The sequence below is a fragment of the Limulus polyphemus genome, unplaced genomic scaffold (genome assembly GCF_000517525.1).
Source record: "Limulus polyphemus unplaced genomic scaffold, Limulus_polyphemus-2.1.2 Scaffold3702, whole genome shotgun sequence".
NCBI classification, from domain to species: domain Eukaryota; kingdom Metazoa; phylum Arthropoda; class Merostomata; order Xiphosura; family Limulidae; genus Limulus; species Limulus polyphemus.
The window spans coordinates 113,338-121,388 of record NW_013669312.1 but is presented as its reverse complement, the minus strand read 5'-3'; the positions used below and the strand labels follow the sequence as shown (position 1 = coordinate 121,388).

The 8,051-nt window shown below is 30.8% G+C and overlaps 1 protein-coding gene across 6 annotated transcripts in view; it reads left to right on the top strand.

Moving 5' to 3' along the window:
- The first annotated feature begins 2,202 nt into the window (after positions 1–2,202).
- Positions 2,203–8,051, top strand: part of LOC106469879 (spermine synthase-like) — a 112,121-nt gene continuing 106,272 nt past the window's right edge. Inside the window, exon 1 of one of the 6 annotated variants that reach the window (XM_013930392.2) lies at positions 2,203–2,303. The gene's annotated coding sequence lies outside the window, so the exon portion shown is untranslated. Of the gene's footprint in view, positions 2,457–2,964; positions 3,101–8,051 lie in introns of those variants that run through there. The other 5 variants (XM_022398457.1, XR_002612937.1, XM_013930393.2 and 2 more) reach the window with 5 other exon arrangements.

The following is an 8,051-nucleotide window of genomic DNA, read 5'->3' as shown; positions in this document are numbered from 1 at the left end:
CACACAACAAATCTTTCTTTAACGTATCTAATTCACTTTTAAATTTACTGATGTTTTCCATTTGTACTTCTTGCCACTGTTGTTGACTTTCCTGCAACTGTTGGATATTTTCTTCCTGTTCCCTTTCTTGTTCTAGTTGCCACTGTTGTTGACTTTCCTGCAACTGTTGGAGACTTTCTTCCTGTTTATTTTCTTTTTCCTCCAACCACTGCTGTAATTCCTCTTCTTGTTTCTTTTCTTTTTCTTCCAACTACTGCTGTAATTTCTCTTCTCGTTCTTCTTGTTTCTTTTCTTTTCCCTCAAACAACTGCTGTAATTTCTCTTCTTGTTTCTTTTCTTTTTCCTCTAACAACTGCCGTAATCTCTCTTCTTGTTTAATTTCTCGTTTTTCTTGTTTCTTTTCTTGTTTATTTTGTTGTCCGAACTGCTATTGTTGCAGGTTTTCTTGCAACTGCTGTTGTCTCTCTTCTTCTTTCTTTTCTTTTTCCTCTAACAACTGCCGTAATTTCTCTTCTTGTTTAATTCTCGTTCTTCTTGTTTCTTTTCTTGTTTATTTTGTTGTTCGAGCTGCCATTGTTGCAGGTTTTCTTGCAACTGCTGTTGTCTCTCTTCTTGTTTCTTTTGCTGCTCTTGTATTGCTGCCATCAAGTTTGCTAAACTGTAGTTTGATTTTCCGCCTCTCGTTTTCATTTTTTTTCATCCCACTTCTGACACCAATTTGTTGCGTCTCCGTTTGTTAATTAACTTTCCGTAACTTCGTTCCGACGAAACTTGCGACACAAGTTCTTTACTTAATAAAACTGGTTTATTCTTTCCGAATACAACTTTACCGATACACTCAACTTCAACAATCGCGCTAAACAAACGCTATAACAACGAACGTCAATAATACTTCTGACAGCAGATCAATTACTCACTATCTGCACACACGTTACATTCCCCTCTTTTATATAACAGCCTACCCTATCTAGTAAACACTAGAGCATTCGCCAAGATACGGGATAGTTCTAGAAACTAGAGGGCGTGAGAATGTTCACGTCATCTCGATGACGCAACACTATATCAAAAGCTTTTATATACCTATTGCAATACTTGCTGACATACAAAAAATATGGCATGCAATAAGATATGATAATAAAACATAAGTTGCATTTATTTTTGTTTGTTACAAAATACAGACAGGTCAAATATACTGGCCTGTTAATTGTATGAGAGTGTTGCACATTCAAATCTAATTTAACATACTGGTATAGGTTAGTTTCCTAGCTGACAATAAAAATTCAAATAACTCAATCTGCAAGCCAGTGAAAAATGGTGAAACATGGACTTTGTATTTCTTGTTCCATCCATTCTAGAGCATCAGTGAACCTAGCCTATATGTGATTGTCATATATAAAAGACTGTTTAGTGTAGGCAGAATTATTAATGAATTTATTTTGTGTTAATAATTCATTGATGTTGAGGTTATCAAACATTGTGTGCAATCCATTGATGTCGAAGCTATAGAGATTTGTAGAGGGCATAACGGTTGATGTGTTAGAGAAGCTATAGAGATTTGTAGAGGGCCTAATGGTTGATGTGTTAGAGTGAGATCAATAGTTTGAAAGAGGTAAGGAGAATCATTTGTCTTGTCAAATGTCCATTGATGTCGAGGCTATAGAGATGTGTAGAGGGCCTAATGATCGATGTGTTAGAGTGAGATCAATAGTTTGAAAGAGATAAGGAGAATAATTTGTCTTGTCAAAGGGTGTTCTAAGCTAATTGAACCCGCCTGTGTGAATTTTCATGATACAACTGCGGCAATTCACCCGACAGCGTAAGTGATTATATATGGATACTATTGAGATAAAAATAGAGAAATATAGTTAGGCTTGTCAACTGAATTCTAAAGCAATTGAATCGGCCTAAGTGGGCTTTTGACAAGAAGAAGAGAACTGTATAGTTTTTAAGATACGATTATGATCTCCATAGTGTAAAGAATTTTATATATACGTTTAACTTATTTCGAATATAAATATCATTTTAAAAACAAGTGGAGTGCGTGATGTTCGTTTATTGTCGAATTTATCGCCAACAATCACATACACCTATGGTAGAAGAATCCTTAGCCCTACACACCCATATACTTACATTACTTACTATATATATACTACTAAAAATGCAAGTTCTTGACAGTGATTAATACTCAGCGGCTCCATGCGTTTGTAACAGGCGTTATTGTTTAGGGAGTGGTAACCTGGAGAACAGAGAGAGCCTGTCGGCTTCAGTTTTCAGGTCTAAGCCAAGCCGAGTACAAGATCCAGGTTATATATATATAGATCAATAGTTTGTACTTGAAAATTACTGCAATAGTGGTCGAAAGTTGTACTCATTTTAATATAAAAAATTTCCAACTATTCACTGTAAGCTGTCAACGAATTTGAATATTAATATTCCAAAGGAAAATACTCATATTTGTAAGAAATTTAGTACTTTGGATTGCTTTTTTTGTTGTTGTTTGTTTGTTTTTGGTCCGCCAGTGAAATATAAGCCTACTTTTCATTTCTAACGATGGTACTAGTATATCAAACAATAACACTCAAAAGACACACAATGTCCTGTAACTGCTTTTCTAATTAAGATACAAGTGCATTGAAATAATTCCCTTAGCTGGTCGGTTTTAACTTAACAGATAGCATCTTTGAAACTGTAGTTGAAATAACTAAAATGGACAGTAAAAATTTTATTTGGCCCATGGCCAAAATTAAAAACTACATTGTTTCGGTAGCTTTACACTACCATCAACAGCTACGAAAACATTTTTTTTTTTTATTTTGGTCGTTTCCCAAATAATTTTTTTTAGATGTTGAACCTATTTTTAATTTCAACATTTATTGCACATGTTGCCTTACTTTAAAACTGTCTTTCTATTTGTTATAAATGATATAAAAGGAGGCGAGACAAGTACGTCTAACTTTGTGATTTATATCTCTGTAGAGAAAGTAGATTGAACGCTATCAGTACAAACTGTTTCTTACTATACTATAAAAGTGTAATTTACTCAGCGTTATAACAAAGTAGAAAATGCGCAAATTGGAGGGAACAAGAGTCACGTGATAAAGTTTGTGTTTATTGAAATATTTCCTATTAAGTTTAAAAAATAGATCTTATATAATATTAAAATTTACATTTTAAACTTCATTTATTATACCAAGTTTATTAACATACATTGAAAATAAAGTTGTTTTAATATATTTATTGTTAGTCAGTTTTAAGTGATTGGTTAGGTTGTGATGTTGATAGAACAGTATTTTCGAAGGTGAAAGGTAAGATCTTTCAGCATAGAGCAGTTATTAAAGTACAGCATAAAAAAATATGTTTTTATGATCTACCAGAGTAATAACTTAGTGATTTTAGTTTTACTGTAGCCTATACTATAACTGTATACTATAGACTATAGTACATTACTAGCCTGTACCGTAGTGTAGGTTATACTAAGTTATAGTTTATAGTTACTGCAAATTACATTGTACAGTGCTACTTTCACTAAAAGTATGAGTTTTGAAATTGATGGATTTTAATGGGAATGGGACTACGTATTATCCTGCCTAAATACAAGTTATACGCAGTTTGAGGTTACCAGGTAAAGCGATAATGTGATATCAATCACTGATATTTTGTTAACGTTATTCCAATCGAAAGGTTGATTTACAGATACGATTTTTAATTATTTTTCATTAATTATTAACTATATAATTGAAATTACAATGTAAATGTACTAACTTTTGATTGTGGAATCCAATGGTGTGTGTGTGATTATTTTTGTTATTTTCATTATTTAAAAATCACTGAAACCCTCTAAATTAGTAGTAGTACTACTACTAGTACTACTAATTCTAATACTTTTAAAATATAATTTTCATGTATCAAACACATAATATAATAACAATGGAAATTGTTTAATTTCTTAAATAGTTCTTAGTTGGTGGTAATACATTTGATGATGTACAGTAAATTACATAAATAAAACCATTCACTCATAAAAAGAAGCAGTTATTGTATAATGTCTTGTATAATTTTTGCCATCCATTCATATAAAAGGTACTGTTATGTCATTCCAGTGCATTCCACCAGAAAAAAGCACTGGTTGTATTTTTATTTTCCTGACAATGTTTCAAACAAACACTTCAAGCCAGAAACAACACTGTCAGTTAATTGCAACTACTGGAACATTTGGAAAGGAAATACCACACAAGACAGAATGTAATGCGAGATAGAACCATGAGAATTAAACTATATAGTAAAGATAGTATAATAAGGCTGAAGAAAATAACTGGTGAATAAAAATAAGGTAATAAAAATATAAAAACAATCATAAAGAGCAAGATTACAAAGCGTTGAAAGAAATAGTTATAACAATTTATAAGGTAATAAATACAATTTTATGAAAATACTTAACCATTTGTTAACATCTAAAGGACTTAAACAATCCTATTTGAAAATTATACCATTTTTGATATGGTTCTTTACTGATGTTGGAGGAGGTATGTTGTATATTAAGTACTTAAAAGTGCTGGAGGGAATGATCAGCTTTAATTGCTGAGCAACAGAAAAGGCTTATTTTTATCTTTATTCAGGATGCTACATAAGTGGTCTCACTTGAAAAAGTATTTGCTCGAAATGTCTCCAAGGAAATAAAATATAACAAAAGTTCTTTTTAAGGTGATTTTTCTCCAAAAGTCTAATTTCTTTAGTACTACTAGTACAAGTTTTTAGACAGAGACTGGAAAAACTAAAGCTCGCATATAATTATAAGTTTTTATATTATTTAATTCTTGACACTATATACATTCATTTCATGTTTCTGAAAGTAACATAAACATTACTTGCTGTTTAACATGTAATGAGTATTATAACAAATGTTGTTAAAAACTTCTCCATCAGTGGCATTTATTTACTATGAATATGGTTTAGTAATAATAATATTAGTATATAGGTTCATCTATCATATAACTTGAAATACTGCTTAAGTTGTCACTTCTTGTTACAAAAGATACATGCAGAAATTGTCTTTGCATTTATGTTTAACTTTATGTTCATAAATTTGTATTTTCAATTTCAGTGCTTGTAACTTTTAAAGAAAATACTTTTTCTGGAGCATAGTTTTCTTAAATATATATTATTAATAAGAACTTTTGAGTGAAAGTAGAGTGTATGTTGCATGTGACTAACAACGGAGTCTTCATACTTTCTGTTTTTTAAAAATGAAATTGTGAAACGTTTTTCAAGACAAATTCACAAACAATTTTCATAAAATGTCTAGGTATGTCATAGATGACAATAAGTTTTGTCTCCAGAATTTTCATTAAATATATAAAGTATATAAATGTTTCAACTAAATACTTTTCAAATACCAAACTTTTGCATAATTTTCTTAAAGATATGTATATGTAACATCACTTAACCATTGTACACTCTCCACATTCCATGTAAAAACAAAACAAAAAATGATCTATGATCAGCAGGTTTATATTACAGCTGCTAACAGTAAAATAAACATAGGAAATATGAAAAAGTTAGATATTGAAACTCGTAGGAGAAGTAATCTTATAGTCAATATTAAAGAGGATAGAACAGTATATATATGTATAGTTGGAGTAGAGAAAATACCAAATAAAACTTTTTCTGAAAAAATGTTTGATATTTATTTAGAAGATTTTAGAGATTATGCAAATGAAATTAGAAAATTTTCAGATGAAGAAAAGTGTTTTTAATCTTAACATGGAAATCACTTTGCACTCAGAGCAGTCAACATTATGACTCGATATATTCATGGATAAATTTTTATTAAAAATTGTGATGTTTTATTTACAAAAAACTTCTAATGTTTACTAAAAGTTTGAAAAATTTTGTGAAGATAAGCTAAACATTAAAAGTTATTGTAGGAAAACTCTGATGGTCACTTTGGGGTCATGTGGTCAGTGTAATCCACTGAGTCAATACTGAAAGAGTTAAACAGTGTCTTTTTCACTGTCATAGAGGATTCGAATTTTGTCTTGAGCCTGTTTTGTACAAAAAACTCTTTCACAATCAACATTTGTTGCACAGAAGCATAAAACTATTGGACATAATTTTGACATGTTAGGAAATTGATCACCATGCAGTTTTATAAATGCTCAGTTTTTGAGTTTTTTAGTGTGCTTTTCATATGCTTTTGAACCTAGGCTATTCATTTTGAAACAAATCATTAGTACTATTAGCTCTATAGTAAAACTTTTCTTCCATACCGGAGACTATTGGCTGTCTAGTAAAACCCTTCTTCCATACATTGAGACAATTAGCTGTTTATTAAATCTTTTCTTCCATTCCTTGACACAGTTAGCTGTTTATTAAAACCATTCTTTTGTATCTTGAGATGACTGGCTGTCTTGTAAAAGCCGTCTTCCATGTTTGACACAATTGTCTGTTTAGTAAACTCTTCTTCCATACCTTGTGACGATTGGCTGTCTCGTAAAACCATTCTTTCATACCTTGAGAATATTGTTCTTTAGTAAAACTCTTCTTAGTTTTGGAGCTTTTTCAAGCATCATTTGAAATTTTAGTGAGTTTATAGGTTCCATAAAAACCTTCATGATCAGTAATAGCCCTGTGTGCTAGATCTTCACCAAAAAACTTGTGTATGGATCCCAGATTATTGATAATGTTTCCATCTTGTTGTGTAAGCCTATCAATGATGTTACTTTACTCCTGAAACAGAAAGTTTTACACTTTTTATACAGCCATCATTCTGTTCCAAAGTGCTCATCATCTCCCTGAGGCTTGTAATCAATGTCATTTTAGTATTGTTAATATGTGTGTGTAGTGATTTAGCTGTTTCATCTGTTATAACCTAGGTCAGAAAGTGTTGCTACAATAGAATAACCACAATATACAGCATCAACTGTACTTCTCATGCTAAGCCCTCTAACTGTGTGTTGTTCTTTGATTTGCAATTCTTCGTTGTTGAAAATGTTACAAATTTTGAAGTTCTTATAGCAGAGCTGCTATAGGAATAATACAAACTGTTGAAGGCATGTTATACCAATTGCTGTATTTCACATTTGACAAATCATAGGATGATAAGCAAAGCACATGACAAAATGTTGTTCTCTAGATTTTACAATATGAATATGGGTGGTGCTTATTATAATAACTGCCATTTTATGTAGAGGTTGTATTTAGTATTTGTCAATAGTGCTTTTTATAAACCTTAGAAAACTTGCTTCTGGAAAAACTGCATGGGATGTACGTAATTTTTATTATTTTTCTATAGTAGCTTAAGTCATACTGTATCGTATAGCTATTTATATTAATCATTATATTGAAAAATTAACTCAAAATAGATATATTCTTTAGGAAAGAAGTTGATCCATGATTGTTAGGGTTAAGAGCTATCGAGTGACGAGTGCAAGGTCTTTACGTGAATTAAGCTTAGCACTTTGAACTGAAAGAGTTTGTGATTTTTTATATTCTTTTACATTTAAATTAGTAGTTTTAACTTCAATAATTTAGCGTAATTTTATATTTAGTTCATAATAATAATAATAATAATAACAATATGATTCAGTATTTAGAATGATAAACTTGTGTGATTTGTACGTACTACTACCAGTACCAGTACCACATAAGAATTTTTATATTTTTCCTTCTTACTGTCTTTACTTTGTAGTAAGACCCACGCTTCTTTTGTTGTTTGCTTTAGAATTAAAACAGTCTAACTGATATATATATAAAGCTATTCTGATACTTTGCAAATGGTTTAAAACTCAAGTGTACAAATGACAACAATAAAACCCATATGTTGGTTGTGAAACAGACTAAATACATTTGTCTCAATAATACAAGGGAAGCTATGACATTCTCACAGTTGGGGTCTCAATACACTTAAGAGCTTAAGTTTCAAATTCCAACATAAATCATGCCTATAATGAGAGGAATTGACGAGGACTAATCTTTTTTAAGTGCTGTAAATAATTTTCTTTGTAATTTATGGTGTCTGTATCTTCTAATAGGATGTATCAAGTAACTAGGGT